Genomic DNA, 19,789 nt, shown 5'->3' with positions numbered 1-19,789 from the left:
TTCTCTATATTTATTTTTCTTTATGTGTTCATTAATCTATATATCTATCTATCTATCTCTCAACGTTACCACTGGCAATGTTTAACTTAGCCACGACCTCCCTCTCCCTCGGTTCATTCTCTGTTTACCTTCTCCTCCATTTATTTTAAACCTCTTTGGTTTGCACTTCAGTTTAATCTATTTACATTCCTTTGTCTGTCGTTAGCCTCATTCTTTCCGACTGTCTCTCTGTATCTCTCCATAATGCTCTTCTTATCTCTGTCTCGTTATATTACTCTCCTTATCTCTGTATCTTGCTATATTGCTCTCCTTATCTCTCTCCGGCTCTTTTGCTTCCTATTTCTCCTTTCGAATCTTATATAATTTTATTGTTTGCTGTCTAATATTTCTACATCTCCTAGACAACCACAGAATATAATTATCAGTGTTAATAACACAGAAGCCACTACTACTGCCCGAAATGCCTAGGCATCCTGGTGGTTTTCTTTGTACTTTATTTTTTGTAATGTGTAAACCACACATTGTAAAAGTTGAAAAGAAATATTTTTGTATTTTTTCCATGTAACGTTGTGTTTAAATCTTGAACAATCTAGACTCGACTTGGGGAGAGTGCTGTTGCCACAGGGGGAGCGCTAAACACGTGGGAGTTATGCAGCGGCTGAGGGAAGAGGGAGTTAAAAAGCTTTGATTCCAGGAAAGAGATGAGTGGCCTGCGGTTCCTCGGATCAAGGCTCCCCCCAGAAGACACTCCGTGGCACTTGTTTTTGCATGTAAACATTGACCGGGGGATGTAAATTTTAGATGTGCGCAAACTATCCTTCCTCGCAAGAACAACCTTCAGCGGACTGTTGAACCATTCTGGTGTGCACAAGCGCTCGGTAAATACACTGCCAACTTTTTCCAGTATTGCCTAAGACAGATCACTACAGCAGCAGATCGTATTTGTCTTGAACAAAGATAGAAAACACTTTTATGTTTTTCCTCGTGTGGTATTTCCTGCAAGTTATAAATTAATTGCTGTTAATATATATATATACAGCTCCGGGGAGAACCTTGAGTTTTCCCTGAGGTACGTTTATTGTCTTCTCTGAGGATAAGGGTCCCCATTCCAGTTATAGAGGTGGTACTTCCCTATATATTTTATATATATATATATATATATATATATATATATATATATATATATATATATATATATATATATATATATATATATATATATATATATATATATATATATATATATATATGTCGTGCCGAATAGGTAAAACTTGCGATTTTGGCTTAAAGAGCAACGCTCTTCTTGTCGAATAAGGCAAGCGAAAATTTGTGAATTCAGTAATTTTACAAAAAATAATTCTGAACCCAACGACAAAAAATTATTTCATTGTGTTGGTTTATTAAATTATTGTAAACTTATCTAAAATATATTTAGCTGGATTAGGTTAAATTAAGTTGAGCTTGTTATAATAAGATTAGGCAAGTTTTCTAAGGTGCTTTTGGTACAAAATTATTAATTTTTACATTAACATAAATTAAAAAATATATACATTTAAACGTAAAACAGAGAATTTTACAAAGGACTTAATTTTAGATGAGTTCTTGCTAATTGATCAGTTTTACCTATTCGGCACGACATTTATATATATATATATATATATATATATATATATATATATATATATATATATATATATATATATATATATATATATATATATATATATATATATATATATATATATATATATATATATATATATATGTATATATATATGTATATATATATATATATATATATATATATATATATATATATATATATATATATATATATATATATATATATATATATATATATATATATCACAGACATGAACACATTGGTACTATATATCAAAGATCTGAATCTCCATCAGCTCCTATGAAGCTGGACGTGAGCCAATTATGCAGCAAGCATTTCCTCTCTGGATAGCCACGCTGATGAGCTGTAACATGAAAGTGTCCACCCTTGGGGCCCTTGTGGTGTCATTAACTCTAGAGCCCAGTTCTTTGAGGAAACATATGGCGTTCTTTCCGCATGTTACCAAAGTCTCCGATTCCACTGAGACAAATTGATATTGATGGTGCATATCTCTGTACTTACTGATCCTGTACTCCTCCCCCTGATCCGCTACACCTTCCTGTTACCCAACATTGTTATGGATGTAGGCCTCAGCCAGCGTCAACACGCAGGTATAGTCCCATGTTAAAAGCTTCCCATTATTCCAAGGATAGATGATGATCCTGTCAGGGCGGTTTGCAGGACTGTCAGTATTGCTGGATGCTAGGGAACGGGTTCTCTTCCAGCCGGGCACCCTGCGCCCAGTTTCAGGACAGACAGGCCCTGAAACTGGGCCACAGAATACGAAAGGGCCATTAGGAATGGTCAGGAAAAACTCGGTCTTGTTTCAACGCGTAAAGTTTTAGAGACGCAGTAATATTTGTATTATTGTATTCATGTAGTGAGTAATAACACCCCTCTCCTCCCCCCCCCTCTCCTCCCCCCTCCCCCTAGAAGTCAGCGTCAGGTGAAAGGTTGAGAATCAAATTTAACACAAGGAAATGAGCATAAGTTTAATTATTTGGATCGAGAATCCTTCACCAGTATGAAGTCCTCGTCATACAAGATTGTGTTTACAAACGTAAAACTACTGAATGTGTTTATGGACGTTACCCTAAACTTACTCATGCCTAAAGAGATTTGCTTTGTAAAACATATTCCAGCACTAAGTTTGAAAAGTAATTCCGCTGTACATTGACCTCTTCGCTTTCGGGCCGGGAGGTTGTGCTGCACCTTAGCTCTTGCATTCGTCACACACCCTTGGTGGAGAGCGGACGTTGGCTGTTGTGCTTCTGTCTGTTGGTAGCACTGCGAGATTTTCTCAAGATGGCTTAGGCTATCAGGAGACGTGTCAACACTGTGTGCATAGAAATGCTGAAAGGTGTGGTGTATAACACAAATGCATCTGTTCTACTGCCTGCTATCTTACGAGATACATATGGAATCAACAATGAAGATCTGTACGGCATTGCATTAAACGGCTCAACGAGAATATTCGTGAAATTTGTGACGACTGTGGCGTATGACAAGATGGTGGATCAGTACCAGGATGTGTGTATGACAGTTAACCCTGGTTAGGAAGTGAGAATGAGGGACGTGTCTAAGTACTATACTTGGGTAAAAATACGGAATGTCCCCTTTGAGGCGGATGAAGAAGACATCAAAGCGTCGTTTGAGGAATATGGAGTGATACATCAAGCAACGATTGGACGATGGTCGGATGGTATGTATTCGGGACTGCGTGAGGGATCTTTCACCCTCAAAATGTCCTTGCGACGATCCATACCTTCATTTGTGGCTTTGAGTGATTTTAAAACTCAGGTATATGTCACATATGCCGGGCAAAGGAGAACCTGTCGATTGTGTGGTGCATTTGAACATGTGGCTGCACAGTGTCCACGACGTTCGTCGACCGGGACACAGGGAGCAGGGACAGGAGGGGAAAAGGAAAGAGAGGTGATGTCCCAGTCTACAGGAGAACATATTCGGGCACGTAGGCTGTGGAGTGAGATTGTGGATGAGAGTCCAGAGGAGTGTGCTACGTTACCGGAGGTAACACAGGACGTTGAGAAAATATGTATGGAGGAAGAGGTGGAACAAGTGGATTTGGGTAGTGAAGTGTCGGCTGCCATAAATAATGTTATACAGGAATTTTTGGGTGATCAGCATGAAGCTGAATGCTGAATATAGGCTTGCATGAGCAACATATGAATCAGGGAGGGGTACATGAGGGAGGCAATGTGAGTAGGAGGGATGGGCAAACACAAGGGCTCTGTGAAACTGTAGTTGAAATACACAAGGAAGGCAGTCCGAAAGAAATGATCACTGTTGCGGCTTCACCTAAGAGGGAGGCAGTTGCTCGGGCAGTGATGATATTCTAACGCCTGCACAACGTTCGGGTAAAAAACAAACAGTGGGTGTGGCTAGGAAAGTCAGGGGGGGAGGTGGTAAGGGGAAGGAGAAAGACGTGACTAGGAACGGGCATAGTTAAAAGAATACTGATCAAAAACGTAAAGAAACACATGGTAAGAGATCGATTGGTAAGCCCCCGTTAGCATTTTTAAGTGTTTAACATTGAATATAAATGGCCTCAGGGCCGAAGTGAAGAGGAGGATGTTCAGTGCCTTTTTAAGGCGATATGGGGTACAAGAACATAATTTTAAGTTTGGTCGGAATTTATTAGTTGACGGGTACAAAGTTTATGCTGGGTATACAGGTAAACTCAAGGGAGGTGCTGCAGTTTTAATAGCGGAGACCAGTCCATTTCAAATGTTACACTGGGAAGAAGGGGGGATGGGAGACTAGTAAGGGTGGATGGTACATGGGGTGGGATTCCTGTGTGTTTAGTAAGTGTTTATATGCCTGCAGACAGCAACAGGCGCGTAAAGGAAGATTTTGTGAGGGATGTTCTTATTTATCATATGTGAGGGCTTCCTATATATACATTATTTGAGGGGGATTGGAATTGTGTGATCCGCAGGAAGGATGTGAAGCCGAGAGGAGCCGGGTGTGTTTTGGGGGTCCTACGGAATGCTTTAGGGGGAGCAGGCTTAGCGGATGTAGTGAGGGGGTAGGGGTGGAACATGGAGCATACTTATGTGAGGAGAGGATATGCGGCACGATTAGACCGTATTTATGCTTCTCCCGGGTTACAGGTTGCTAATACAGAAACTATAAACGTTGTGTTTTCAGATCATAGAGGAGTGATCGTGGATGTGGGATGGGGAGGTTTACCAAAGCGTTACATGAGTTATTGGAAACTTAATGTGAGATTGTTAGATGAGCAGGAGGACGGTGTTAGTTTTGTTGAGTGGTGGACAAATGAGTGGACCAAGGGGAGAAAGGGAGGTGATATACTACAATGGTGGGAGGAATATGCTAAACCAGGAATCAAAAATTTTTATGTGAGGAAAGGAAAGGAGGTAAGCCATTGGAAATATGGCTTACAGAGATATTTGGAAGGGCAGTTGAAACAGTGCTATGAAGGTTTTAGTGGGGTTTATCCAGTACAAGAGACTGAGGGCATCAAAGCGCAATTGATGGAAATGCAGAATGCAAGATTTGATGGTGAGAGATTGAGAGGTGGATTGGAAGATGTTTTATGGGGAGATAAGCCACCCGCCTGTGTATTGCGGTGATTAAAGACACGACAGAAGATAATGACTATGATGAAGTTGGACGTACATACGGATGTGGGAGGGTATACGATGGGACAGAGGTTAGTAACTACGGAAAGTATGAGTGGTTACGCTGATAAGTGGTTTGAGATATATATGAGAGGGGGAAACAGAAAGATAGGAGATCTGAAGATTTTAGAGAAGGGGATACGGAGAAACCTAGAGTCAGCAGATAGAGCGATGATAGAAGGGCCTATAGATGAAGAGGAAGTGTGGACGGCTTTAAAAGGGATGAGTGTCGGGAAAGCACCTGGGATAGATGGAATCCCAAATGAATTTTATTTGAGCAACTGGGATGTCATGAAGGAATTCTTGGTGCAGTTGGTGAATGTGATGAAGGATAAGGGAAGCATGAGTCTAACACAAAGGACAGGTGTAGCAGTTATGGTTCCAAAGGGGGAAGTACAGAATAACTTCCTAGATTATAGAGGTTTATCATTAATGTGTGGGGATTATAAATTGTTTGCCAAGGTTTTAGGTAATAGGTTGTGTAAAGTAATTGGGAAGGTTATAGTTATGGGACAGATGGGTGTGCCAGGGCGAACAATGTTTAGTGGGCATGGGAGGATAAAGGATTATATAGAGCAGCGTAGGATGGACGGCGGAGGTGTCCTTGCTTTGGATTGGAAGGCGGCTTATGATTGTGTAGAGAGAGAGACATTATGGATGATTATGAGGAGGATGAGTTTCGGTGAGGAAATTGTGCAGTGGGCGGAAACTTTATATAGAGGTGCAGAAATACGAGTGCAAATAAATGGAAGGGTGGGAAAGATGGTTAGTATGGGTAGGGGGCTGAGGCAGGGATGCCCCATGTCTCAGATCCTATTTGCATGTCTGCAAGACCCATTATATAGGTTGATAAATGTAGGAGTAAGTGAGGGGGGGTAAGACTTAGGGGTGCTACGGGTATAGTTGGTTATGTTGATGACACGACGGTCTTAGTAGGGGGAGAGGAGGGGTTAAAGAATGTAAACAGAATTGTTTAAATATTTAGTGGAGCAACAGGTACGAGTGTTAATAGTGAAAAGTCGAAATTACTGGAGGTTGGGTCATGGGTGGGAGGGGAACTGGGAAATAAGTATGGATGGCAGGTCATAGAGCAGATAAAAATTTGTGGAGTATTGTACAGAGGGGCAGCGCAGGGGGCTAGAGAGGCAAATTTTAAAAGGGTAGTGCAAAGGGTCTTGCTTAGGTTAGGTGGAATAAGAACGAGTGGTTTGACTATACAACAGAGAGTCATTGTAGTTAATACACTCATTTATCCTAAATTGTGGCACGTGGCTGTGGTGTACCCCTTGATGGCGAAAGATGTGCGGCAAGTGCAAAGGAAAGTACTGAATTTTATATGGGGATATTGTTGTCATTGGCTGAGGCAGACGGTTGTAATGACACCGCTGGCGAAGGGGTTTTTAGGCTTAATTCCTTTGGGTAGCAGACTGAAGAGCATGTACGTGAAGCACTGTTATCTGAGATTGGGTGGGGAACGTGGTGTCAGAGTGAGGGATGTGATGGACGATGTGAGGCGGTGGTGGGGGGTAGGGACTTAGAGGAGTGTATGAGTATGTTGAGATACTTATTACAAGTAAGAAATCCGGGAAATGTAAAGGCGTGTGTTTTGGGGAGGTTGGAAAGGTGTCAAGAGGTGTTGGAAGGGAAGACTGTTTTTCCATTATATAATTGGACACGAATCTGGGGAGTATTCTGTAAGTTACGGTTGAAGTCAAGGGTGAGGGAAACTATGTATAGGTTTTTACATGGGATTTTGCCAACTAAAGTACGACTGTATCAGATGGGAATTTTGCAGTCTCAATGTTGTGTTTTGTGGGGGGGGGGGGAGGAAACAGCATATCATGTGGTGTATTTCTGTGAGCATATCGAGAGGGCACGTCTATGGTTTCGCAGAGTCTTGGATATGGTGGGTGGGTGTGGGTTAGTGGTATTAAGGGCAATGAGTTTCGATGTAGAGGGAGTGGGAGATAGTGTGAAGAGGGCCATCATGTATTTAGTGGCAGATTATATCTATATATAGTGGGCGATGAGGGAGGTGGGGGGGGAGGAACGAACAAGGGCTTTAGCAGGACATTTCTATAAAACAAAGTGTATAAATGAGGTAGTGTATGGACGTAGATGGGCTATAGATTTTCCGGCATCGTATAGAGGTATGACTGTGAGAGGGTTGCGCGATTTAGTGTTGTAATGGTTGAGTGGACTGGTCTCTGTATAAGGGGGGGTGAGAATGAATTACATGGACATAGAATTGCTAGAATATCATGAATCTTAAGCACTGATTTCACTGTAGTGGTGTTTTCATCGGTATAATGAATTACATTGAATTTGAACTGCTCAAACAACTAGAATTTTAGCACTGTTTAACTGTAGTGATGTTTTCCTGAGAAGCGAGAGGCGGCTTATCAATTCGATTAGGTGCCATAATGTTCTATTATCAACCTTAGTGTGTGAAAGAGCAAGTCTGAAATTGCTCTGGAACTTGTCAATAAACATCTATATCTTGTTGTACATGATAATACGTGTTTACTAATATAAATCTTGGTATATGTAATACAAGTATGTGTTTCAATATCTAGTGTACTGTTATCATATTAGTTGACATTCTTCACTGTTGTAAAGTTGTGTAATTATCTATATATTGTCCTAAAGTGTAATTGTTGTTAGTATTTTATAAGTTCTTTGAATAGTTAGAAGATGTTGTGAAGTCTAGTGCAAGTGTCTTTTTTTTTTGCGCTGTGGTAAAGGAGGGGAAGTATGTAAGTCATTACGATGGAATCATAATTCACATGTAATGCATGTGTGTACAATGTATATAGAAGTCATTATTTTTTATTAATTCTTAGGTAAATTTCATGTCAAGTATATTTAAAATTTACATGCATATTGTGATATATTTTGAATGTTACAAAGTATATTGGTGTGCAATCTTGTATTTCGTAAAAGGGTAAAAAGTATAGGTTGTGTGGAAAATTGCATTTACTTGGATGTATCATTATATACATAACAGTAAATGAACATAGATAATTATTATTTATCAGTTAGACAAGTAGGAATTTGGGACACCTAGGTCGCAAAAAATGTCCTCCTTCGATACCTACCACTGTCATATCCACAAGTTGCTCTGGACCTATTAATTAAATGAAATACACATCACCAGGAATGCTGGTAAATATATAAATTTGTGGACTTCATATTAAAATTTAAAAAGGATTATAGTATATACACACATTTACATAACAGAAGGAAAATATCTTAATATTACTCACCAATTTAACTGGAGATTAACTTGTATCATACTCAGAAAACCTCTCTGTCTATACATGAAAATAACAACTGGCCAGAGTTATAACATAATAGACTTATCTGAGGTTCCTGAAGTTGTCCTGTCCTGTCGCCTGATATCTCAAGTTATGCAGGAATGCACATCCAACAATTTCGCCTCCTATTTGAGAGGTGTCAGCCCAATTTTAACCTCTAGAGCACGAAAATTCCTTCCCATTGCACTAACGTTGTATCCAATTCAAATTAAAAATGGCGACTACTCCTGTCTGCGCAGGCGCAGGTCCAATTTCCCATTTTCCATAATATAATTCTTTTAAATACAGTATGGCCATCTATTTACATATAACTACTGTATTTCTGGAAAATATATACAGTATTTTCCAAACTGCGGCCGGCCAGAGTTCGTTGCTAAACGACTCAAATTACTCCTTCCTTTAGGAGACGATTCCAGCCAGTTCTGGCTTGAGTGGCTGTTCTCCTAATAGGTTTTGCTACGAGTTCATCTTCCGGCATCATTTGGTCTGCGTTATCTTCCATATCACTCGTGTCACTTTCCCTCAGATTTTCATTTACGTTTGATTGAACACCTAATTCCAAGGGAATCAATTTATTAATTGTGCATAAACTTTCCTGGTCATGACACAACACTTTGACATTCCTGACAACACCTTGTGCATCTGGGTACAATGTCAATACTTTGCCCAGAGGCCACAATGTTCGATGTTGTTCAGTGTCAATTAACACAATGTCACCTGGTTGAATGGTCTGTCGATTTATTGCCTCTGTCGCAACATAAAAGTGTTCACGTAGTGGAAGAAGATATTCCTTACGCCACACATTAGACCAATGATCAATTACTTTATTTAACATTTTAAATTTATCACACAACACTGCCGCATCATTGTAATCTTCATCACTTTCTTCCAGATTATCTCTATAGACAGGGGCAGCTTCCAATTTCCTTCCACATATTAGGTGAGAAGGTGTTAATACATCTGCATCAGGTGTATCACTCATGTACGAGAGAGGCCTATTATTTATACGATTCTCCGCCTCCACTAACACTGCACGGAATTCTTCCAAATTAATTCTCTACTGGTGTAGTACTTTACGGAGACACCTCTTCACTGTGCCTATCAGTCTTTCGTACAGCCCCCCCTGCCAAGGGGCTCTAGGAGTAATAAATTTCCAGGTACACCCTCGTTGGGTTAACAGAGATTGAACATCGTTACTATTATTTAACTCTATCAAATGTTGAGCACCTGCAACAAAATTTGTAGCATTATCCGAAATCATCAATCTCGGACAGGATCTCCTAGCTACAAATTTTCGAAACAGCTGTATAAACTGTTCTGCAGAAAAGTCCTGTGCCACTTCTAAATGAACTGCCCTAGTAGCAGTACAGGTGAACAAACAAACATACACTTTCAGTGGAACACCATCTGAAGTACCTGTTAAAATTATTTACCTAAACAACCTGTCGGTATTTTATACCATTTTATTGTTCACCTGTTAAAATTATTGGACCACTATAGCCTACACCTGTTACATCAAATGGTTTCACTAATTGTACATGCTCCTTTGGCAATGGTGGAGGACCTGGGTACATATAGGATCTGGCATCCACACGGCGACATATTACACAAGATTTAATCACCCTTTTTACACTCTGCCGTCCTTGTGGAATCCAGAAAGTTTCCCTAATACAATTTAAGGTATCTTGTACCCCACCATTCATTACATTTTTATGGGCATTTAGAACAATTAAATTTGTTAGATGATGAGTTTTGGGCAGTAAGATAAGGTGTTTAGCATAATCACCCAATTCAGCATTTTGTAACCTACCTCTGCACCTAGTTACATTGTTCTCTAAATACAGCCCCAATTTCTCTATTATGAAACCTTTCACAATTTTTTTTCCATCATCAATTTAATCTCATTTCAATAGATTTCTTTGTGTACCCTCTGTATCCAATATTCAAGAGGATGTGAAAACTTATATGAGATATTCATCTTGTTTAGAAATTTAAACACCAACTTAGTTACATTGATTAGTTTGGGTAAAGAAGAATACCTATTTATATCAATGGCTAAGGAAGGACAAACTATTGGAGCGGTGGTCACAGTAATTTCAACAGGAGCAATATACGCCTTTTGTACAGGCCAATTAGCTTTATTTACCAACCAGCTCGGTCCTTTAAACCATGATACAGCATTTACAAATTTAGCATAAGGTAAACCTCGAGACAAGAAATCAGCTGGATTCTCCTCACCAGGTATATGATTAAATGTGAACATATGCTGACCCAAACTATTATACTTCTCTTGCATCTGATTAATTTCAGCGACTCTTTTTTGTATGTACACAATTTTACTGTTTCCATTGCGAATCCATTGTAAGGATACCTCATTATCAGACCAAATTACAGTGTCGCTAATATTTATCTCCTGCAACTTATTTCTTATATAATTAGCTAATTTGACACCTACATAAATGCCTGTTAATTCCAACTGAGGTAAGGTACGTGATTTAAATGGAGACACTTTATCCTTAGACATAACAAGAGAAATAACACTATTACATTGAAGGTAAGCAACTGCTCCATATACCAATTTTGAAGCATCACAAAAAATGCGGAGTACATTTTTCCCATTTGGATTGGCCACCTGGCGTGGGAACTCCAACATTGGAATTTTCTCATAATCACCAATTAATTCATCCCACCTGTTAATGAATTCCTCAGGTAGAATTTCATCCCAAGCACATTTAAGTTTCCATGCTTCCTGTATTAATAATTTCCCTCTTATAGTAAGGGGTGACACTAAACCTAGTGGATCAAAACATTTGGAAACTTCAGCAAGCAAAACTCTCTTAGTTAATTTATTGGGCATACTGTAATTATTAGGTTTTAACATTAACACATCTCTCTCAGTATCCCAAGTTAAACCCAATACATTACTACATTTTGGCACTTCATCTCCAGGGAAATCTTTACTTATTTTGTCCTTTAATTTGGACGAATTACTATTCCATTCCCTCAGAGGCATATTTGCGCTTTGCATTATTTTATTAGCCTCTCCATAAGTCATTAACAGTTCCTCTTCAGTTGACGTCACACCCAGGAAATTGTCCACATAAAACTGTTTGCTAATTACTTTACTCAGTGGGCTTCCCATACGTTTAAGGTGAGCATTTATCGTCGCTTGAAGTAGGAACGGACTGGATGTAGCACCAAATAATACGCTCTTAAAGCGAAAAGGTTTTCAGAGGGCTAAGTGGGTCACTAGGATTCTCAGGCCATAAGAAGCGGGTACAATCCCGGTCAGCCTCTTGTAAACCCACTCTTAGGAAAGCTTTACTTACGTCAGCTGTAAAGGCATAGTGCTTTACTCTGAAATTTAATAAGATATCTCCTAATTTTTCCATCAACGACGGACCTGTCATCAAACAGTCATTTAAACTAGGTACATTTTTGTTACTCCTGACACTACAATTAAACACAATCCTCAAAGGAGTGGTCTTAGAATCATTCTTCACTCCATGATGTGGCAAATAGTGACCATAAATTTTGGCTTGCTCAGGAGGTACCTCTTTTATAAATTTATTAATTAACTGCTCAGCAATTACATCATTATAGGCAGTTAACAATTCTGGTGTCTTACTCAGTTCGCGGAGCTGAGCCTTTAATTGTCCATATGCCATTCTGTAATTAGTGGGCAATTCTGGATGGTTCAGTCTCCACGGAAGTCGTACCCAGTATTGTCCAGATTCAAATTTTACATCTCTCAGGTATTGCTCCTGAGTAAAAGAATCGTCTGGACTTTCTTCATTTACATTTATTCCAATGCTGTCTAATTCCCACAATTTATGCACTGGCTCAACACCATCCTCTATGGAAGAATTATACTGGGGTACGATTTCATGAGTAAGACACACAGTTATGGTATTTGTAGTTTCCTCTAGTCATGAATTATTATTACGAGGAATCCTACCATACATTACATGGCCTCCAGCAGTCTTCAAAAGGGTGACACCACATTTCTTTACCATACTCTTTACAAAGGAGGCATAATAGTCACTACCTATAAAAATATTTATTGGGCCTACAGAATCATCACTTACACCAGAAGGTGCTAAATTTACATTATGTGAGAGTCTTTATGTAGCTTTACTAAGCTCTACTGTAAATATTTTCTCTGAAAGTCTATCTACAATTACTGCATTAACACGTTTTTTATCATTGCCCAACCTGACAGTTACATAAACAGTGTCATACAATTGAGTTCTTTTATCTGAGAGAAAATCAGATAATTTTAGAGTTGTAGGATCTCCCATCTGTACTTTCATACCATCAAGACATTTACGTTTTATGAAAGTACGCTGGGATCCCTGGTCCAATAATGCATTTACATTTTTTGATTTATGCCTTTTATCATCAATTTTTACCTGTAACACAGGGAAGGTTACTTCAGCAAAACCATCATTATTAACATTAGCAGCAATTTTTACATTAGCTACTATTGTGTCCGGATTGTCAACATTACACAAATAGCCCGCACATAAAAGAGAGAAGCTTACGACGACGTTTCGGTACGACTTGGACCATTGACAAAGTCACACTGTTATTTGTGTATCGTTCCAGTCACGGTATTGTGCCTTTTTTTTTGTTATTTGTCAACATTATCATTATTATCAACATTATCATATAGACCTTTACACATGACTATATGGTGTCTTCCTTTGTGACATTGATAACAGTTGTTTAATTTGGCATGACAATCCTTTACATTGTGATTACCTAAACACCTGATACATCTGTCAAGTTCCTCCAATCTTTCAACTTTATCATTCCATGAATTGTATGCATTGCAATTCTTAGAAAAATGAGTACCCTTGCAGAAAAGACAATCTCTCTTTTCTTTGACTGTTTTTTTATTAACTGGGCTACCATTAGGAGGGTACTTATTCTTCTTACCTTGTGGAGAATCATTATTTCTGATTCCTGCTACTTGATATGCACCTATGCAACTCTTTTTAGGAAATGAATTTTGATTATAAACATTGGGATAATTTTTCCCTTTGTGAAACTTGACAGATACCTCAGAGTTATTATGTGTTGCATCTTTAAAATGAGTTAGTTGGCTGGTCTGCAACTGAACAATTAATTCTTGTAGACCTAGTCTTATTTCCTCCAGACTAAAATAACTCTTGTGATACTTGTTCGAGATCCATTCAAATTCAAGTGTTTTACAGCTTAATTTATTCTGTACCATGGCACTCAATAACCAGTCTGATTCCTTCAGATTATATTTATTACTTAAAGTTTTGAGAGTGCTCTCCAGTTTAACTCTAAACTGCTGTAAACCTTTGTAAGTGTGATCTGGAGATTTTAAATTAACAATGATATTCACTAGATCCAACCTACTTTGTTCTGTATTACCATAAGTGACTTTCAACAAGTCAACTGCTTCCTTGTAAGAGTCATCTACATTGGGAAAGGCTTGTATGAGTATGTAAGCATCTCCTCTTACCTGTCCTTTGAGGTAAAATAATTTAGTTACACAGGCTAGGTCACTTCTATCATGCGCAGCTGCTTTAAAAATTGACCAAAATTCCTCCCAATTTTCACCAGGATTAAATACAGGTAAACATAATTCTGGGAGTTTTGGCGAAGACATATTATTTGTTAGAGAAGACTGATTAACTGCCTGGTTTACACATTATAATTTATTCAAGGCCTGACTTTTACAAGAAAGAATCTTTTCCTCTAATTCATAATATTGATTAATCATGAGATCTACTTCAGTCTCATCTACACAGTTTACTAACAAATCTCCTTCATATTTGTTGTAATATAATTTGTATGAATCATTTCTATTACCTAAAGCATCTAAATACAATTTTAAATCATCAGTATTCATAGTTTCTCGATTCATTAATTCCATACATTTACTGTATACTTTTGTTACATGCCCCTTCCTAGCTTGCAGTGATGCTTTTTTTGCTCTATATTCCAGATGTTTGTGTTCTACATCAATTTCCTCATTTTCAGCCATGATGCAATGTATTAAATTCAACTTAATAACACTGATTATGTACTAAATTATGCACTTTATAAAGGTAAATAGTACAACTTACCTTTAAATAAATCCTAGCTACTTTGGCTTTGCAAAATTAATATACACATTAATATAATTAGCTACACTTGGCTTATCAATTACACATACACTTATACACATTAATATAATCTTTAGCCACACTTGACTTATCCAAATTAATATCGTAATAATTATAATCCACTACACATTAAGTAAATTCGTGAACTTAACATCCACCTCCTTCTGTCATTTCACATATAATTATTAAGTAATTAACTAATTAATGACTTCACTAATTACATCCGGTTCAAGAAGGACCAACGGGCAAATTAAATGTGGAAAATTGCATTGACTTGGATGTATCATTATATACATAACAGTAAATGAACATAGATAATTATTATTTATCAGTTAGACAAGTAGGAATTTGGGACACCTAGGTCACAAAAAATGTCCTCCTTCGATACCTACCACTGTCATATCCACAAGTTGCTCTGGACCTATTAATTAAATGAAATATACATCACAAGGAATGCTGGTAAATATATAAATTTGCGGACTGTATATTAAAATTTAAAAAGGATTATAGTATATACACACATTTACATAACAGAAGGAAAATATCTTAATATCACTCACCAATTTAACTGGAGATTAACTTATATCATACTCAGAAAACCTCACTGTCTATACATGAAAATAATAACTGGCCAGAGTTATAACATAACAGACTTATCTGAGGTTTCTGGAGTTGTCCTGTCCTGTCGCCTGACATCTCAAGTTATGCAGGAATGCACATCCAACAATTTCGCCTCCTATTTGAGAGGTGTCAGCCCAATTTTAACCTCTAGAGCACGAGAATTCCTTCCCATTGCACTAACGTTGTATCCAATTCAAATTAAAAATGGCGACTACTCCTGTCTGCGCAGGCGCAGGTCCAGTTTCCCATTTTCCATAATATAATTCTTTTAAATACAGTATGGCCATCTATTTACATATAACTACTGTATTTCTGGAAAATATATACAGTATTTTCCACAGGTTGAGGGATATTTTGTCAGCTCAAAGATAAATGTGTATTGCAAATATGAATTTTTTTTTTCTGTGGAGAACTAGATGAGGGTTCTTATATTTATTAAAGTATTGTAATGTTTTAAAATAAAACAATAAAGTATGGAGTACATGAAACTGTAAAATAAATGTTCGTCATTGTGGTTTAGCGCAACTTTTTGAGTATATTAATAACAATAAAGTAAATTTTTTTTTTTTTTTTTTTTTTTTTGGGGGGGGGGGGGAGTCACCTGCATCGTACTGTTGTCAGGTGTATATCAGCACCATTATGAATAGTGTTACTTTGTGGACCGGAACAGTCATTGATGATGTCTATTTTTATACATATTTATATCATTTTTATATACGTGACTATCTATGTATATTTGTATGCACTGTTTTAAATAAAATATAAAAAAAAAAATTCCGCTGTACAAGGCACTGTCACTACCAACTCGATAACTCCGCTCTGAAATACCTTGCTCTATCGCACATTAGTTCATAATAGCCTCGCCTCACCACACGACCTCCTCTTACGTTCCAGGGTTCTCATGTGACCTGCCTTGCTCTTAGTCCTTACGTATTATGTCTCATGTCTGAGTAGCTGCTGATGACCCAAGTTGGAGATGTAAGCATACAGACAACCTATTTTTCTCTTTTTTTTCGGTTTCCATGAGGTTTCGGACGTCTCATAACTGTATAAATGAACACACACACACACACGCACACACACAGTCATCTGCTAGCCGTCGACTCCCGCACTAACACAGGTGTCCTCCTGACTAAAGCGAAGCTGATGGTTTAATTATGCATTAATTTCTAACTTCACAGTGTTGCAGCGCCTGTGACAGCTCCACAACTTGCCTCGCCTTCTGAACTCCCCATGATAGCAATCTAATATTACAGTCCCCTGCTGAACCCAACGCCTGAATACCGGTTTGCACAGAACTGCTCTTGGATACAGTACGTAATGTCGGGTTACAGGAGCATCCTCATCCGAGATCACTAAGCCAGCAGACATTAAAAGAGATTAAGTTATCCTTCACTGGCAGCCTAAATGGCTGTCGGGTAACAACTGATAGGCTAAAATAAGTCACTTATTTTTATTTCCACTCAATTTGGAGGATAGGCTTAGAGATAAGCCAACATTTATGAATATGTCAAACCTCTGCGTTGATATTTTTCATCCAGTCATAAATTCCATTGACATCCATTCAGGGACTGACTGTCCAGCGTTCATTTGTTTCTGGGCTTAAGGGGGTTTATACTCTTGCTATTTTACTTTGCCGACTCTAATAAAGATACATTACACAGCATCCAGATTTAAAGTTTACCTTATCTGTTTTCTTCCTCCTTTGACAAGTCTTGATTCTCTAAGTGGTTTCCATTTTGTTATACTTTTTAGTATATAACAATCTCATTACAATTGGGTATATCGGCACTGTTAGCAAGAGCCGATTGCATGCAGTATTAAATCCATGGTGATACATTATATCCTGGCCTAGGCAGTATAATATAGTATACTATTATGACAATACTTTTGCACTATTAGTGTTCCCAAATGACTCTGCGACCTATTCTGTCTCTTTCATTGTTCTTAACTGTGACTCGTTGGGGGAAAGTAACTGCTTTAAATATTTGGCCAGTTACAATAGACTGTCACCACGTTTAAATTGTTTTGAGAAAGAGAGAGAGTGTGAGTAGAAAGTAACAGATAAGAAATCAGCGTGCAGGACACACATGTTTGGTGGTGGTGGTGGTGGTGGAAGGACTGGTGGTGTTGGGGGTGGTAGTGGTAGTGGTGGTAGTGGGTTGGTGGTGGCCGTGGTGGCGGTAGTGGTGGTGGTAGTGGTGGTGGTGGTTGAGGTTGTGGTGGTGGTAGTGGTGGCATTGGTGGTGGTGGGGGTTGTAGTGGTGGCGGTGGTGGTGGTGGTAGTGATGGTGGTAGTGGTGGTGGGGGTGGCAGTGATGGTGGTAGCGGTAGTGGTGGTGGCAGTGGTAGTGGTGATGGTAGAAGTGGTAGTGGCGATGGTAGTAGTGGTAGTGGTAGTGGTGGTGGTTGGAGTTGTGGTGGTGGTGGCAGTGGGATGGTGGTGGTGGTAGTGGTGGTGCTGGTGGGGGGAGGGGGGGAGGTGGTGCAACAGGTACAAGGACAATTCAGGAGTGCAAAAATGAAGTTTTTCCACGGCCGCTTCAATTAATTATGCCACACTCGCACACCACTTGCTGCTGGGGCTTCGCCTCTAATTGGTGACACTCACACAATTTGCTTGATAATGACCTCTCCGCCGCCTCTCTCACCTCCGTTAAACATCTGCTCTTTCCTCCACTTTCTTCCATGTTTCTCTCAGCTTGTGTTTCCCTGGCGGCAGAGAGACTGGTGGAGACTGCTGAGACATCTCTCAGCTTGTGTTTGCCTGGCTGTAGGGAGACTGGTGGAGTCTGCTGAGACATCTTTCAACTTGACTTCATGTCAGTTCAGAGGCAAGCTTGGAGATTTTACATTCCTGCTAACTCGAAGGCTCCCTGGTGGCTGGTGATGGCTCTCGATCCTAGCAATTAGACCGGCGATCCTCTTCCTCTGATCAAACCTCATGACCTCTTTGGGTGCTGTATGACCCCCTATAAATTTAGGACTTCCTCGTGAATATAACTGGATGTAGAGGGGCCACTTCGCGAGACAAGAAAGATATCCTCACAACACAGCCTCCCTGTACCTCAGTTCACGCCAGAGGCCTATTAGTTGTACCTCCAAATTCTCAAGAGGCAGCGTCGATCAATGTTGTGGGTCGAGCCATGACGTGGGTCGACACTAAAAGGTTCCTACGTACGTTGCCTCTGAGAGAATTTTTCCCTTTTATCTGTCACTAGACTTGTAACATTGCATAGGACCTGACGACGCACGAAAGCGCGAAAAATCTTGAGCTAAAGCATTCCCTCCCCGTGTGGCTTGTCCTGCACACACACACTAACGACAAGTCCCTTTGACAACCAGTAAGTAACACAACAAACATCTTTCTACAACAGCAGTAGTATTATAGGCAAAAGTAGTTACATAAGCAGCAATAACAGCATTTCAGACGGTATCTACAGCAACAGCAGCAGCTGTATCCTGAATGTCAGCAGCAACTGTATGAGCTGCATCAGGAACGGAAGCAGCAACAGAAGCAGCACTGAAGGCAGAAGAATCAGCTACAGCAGCAGCAATTACTGTTTTTTGCATGTTAATATTGAAAGAATCATTGATTCTTTCAATATTAACATGTGGTCTACCGCAAAACAACTTCAGTGTGAGCGCTAAGCTGTTGTTTTTTACCCCGGTTTTAAACGTAAAAATAGAAAAAAAATCGAAAATGTGAAAAACGTAACTTGGAGTTTACTCGTAGAAATAGATCCTTCTATATTTACTTTGTTTGGACCTGTGCATAGAGCTCGACGTCTGTATTATTATATAATACATTCCCTAGGAATTTTATGAATACGTATATTGGTAAAACTCCCAATTGTGATGAATGGTTTTGAAAACAGACAAGTTGAAGAATTGAGACACTTATGCAACATTCAAAAATCTTTATTGAAGAAAAGTTTCGCCACACAGTGGCTTTATCAGTCCAATACAAAGTAGAAATGGGTAAGGAGAGGAGTTTGAGGTAATCAGTCCGTGGCCCTATGCTGTACTTCCTACGGGAGTGATGAACTGAACACATCGATTCAAGGCTGAGGGACTACTTACCTCAAACGTCTCCTCTCCTTGCCCATTTCTACTTTGTATTGGACTGATGAAGCCACTGTGTGGCGAAACGTTTCTTCAATAAAGATTCCCATATGTTGCATAAGTGTCTCAATTCTACAAAACTCTAAAATTTTTAATAGACACTCCAGCTACGACGGTTGATAATCTATTCCAGAAACTTGTTTATTGTCCACCTTACTTATTCAGTAATAAATCTTTACATTTGCCTAGCAGACTAAAAAAAATTAGAATTATCTTCAAATTATATAATATTATTAATAAATTCCCTAAAGTGTATATTTCTATATCACAGCCCTCTGTGATATAGAAATACGC

Source organism: Cherax quadricarinatus, chromosome 21 (genome assembly GCF_038502225.1).
Source record: "Cherax quadricarinatus isolate ZL_2023a chromosome 21, ASM3850222v1, whole genome shotgun sequence".
Lineage (NCBI taxonomy): Eukaryota > Metazoa > Arthropoda > Malacostraca > Decapoda > Parastacidae > Cherax > Cherax quadricarinatus.
Note: the sequence above shows the minus strand (reverse complement) of the source record.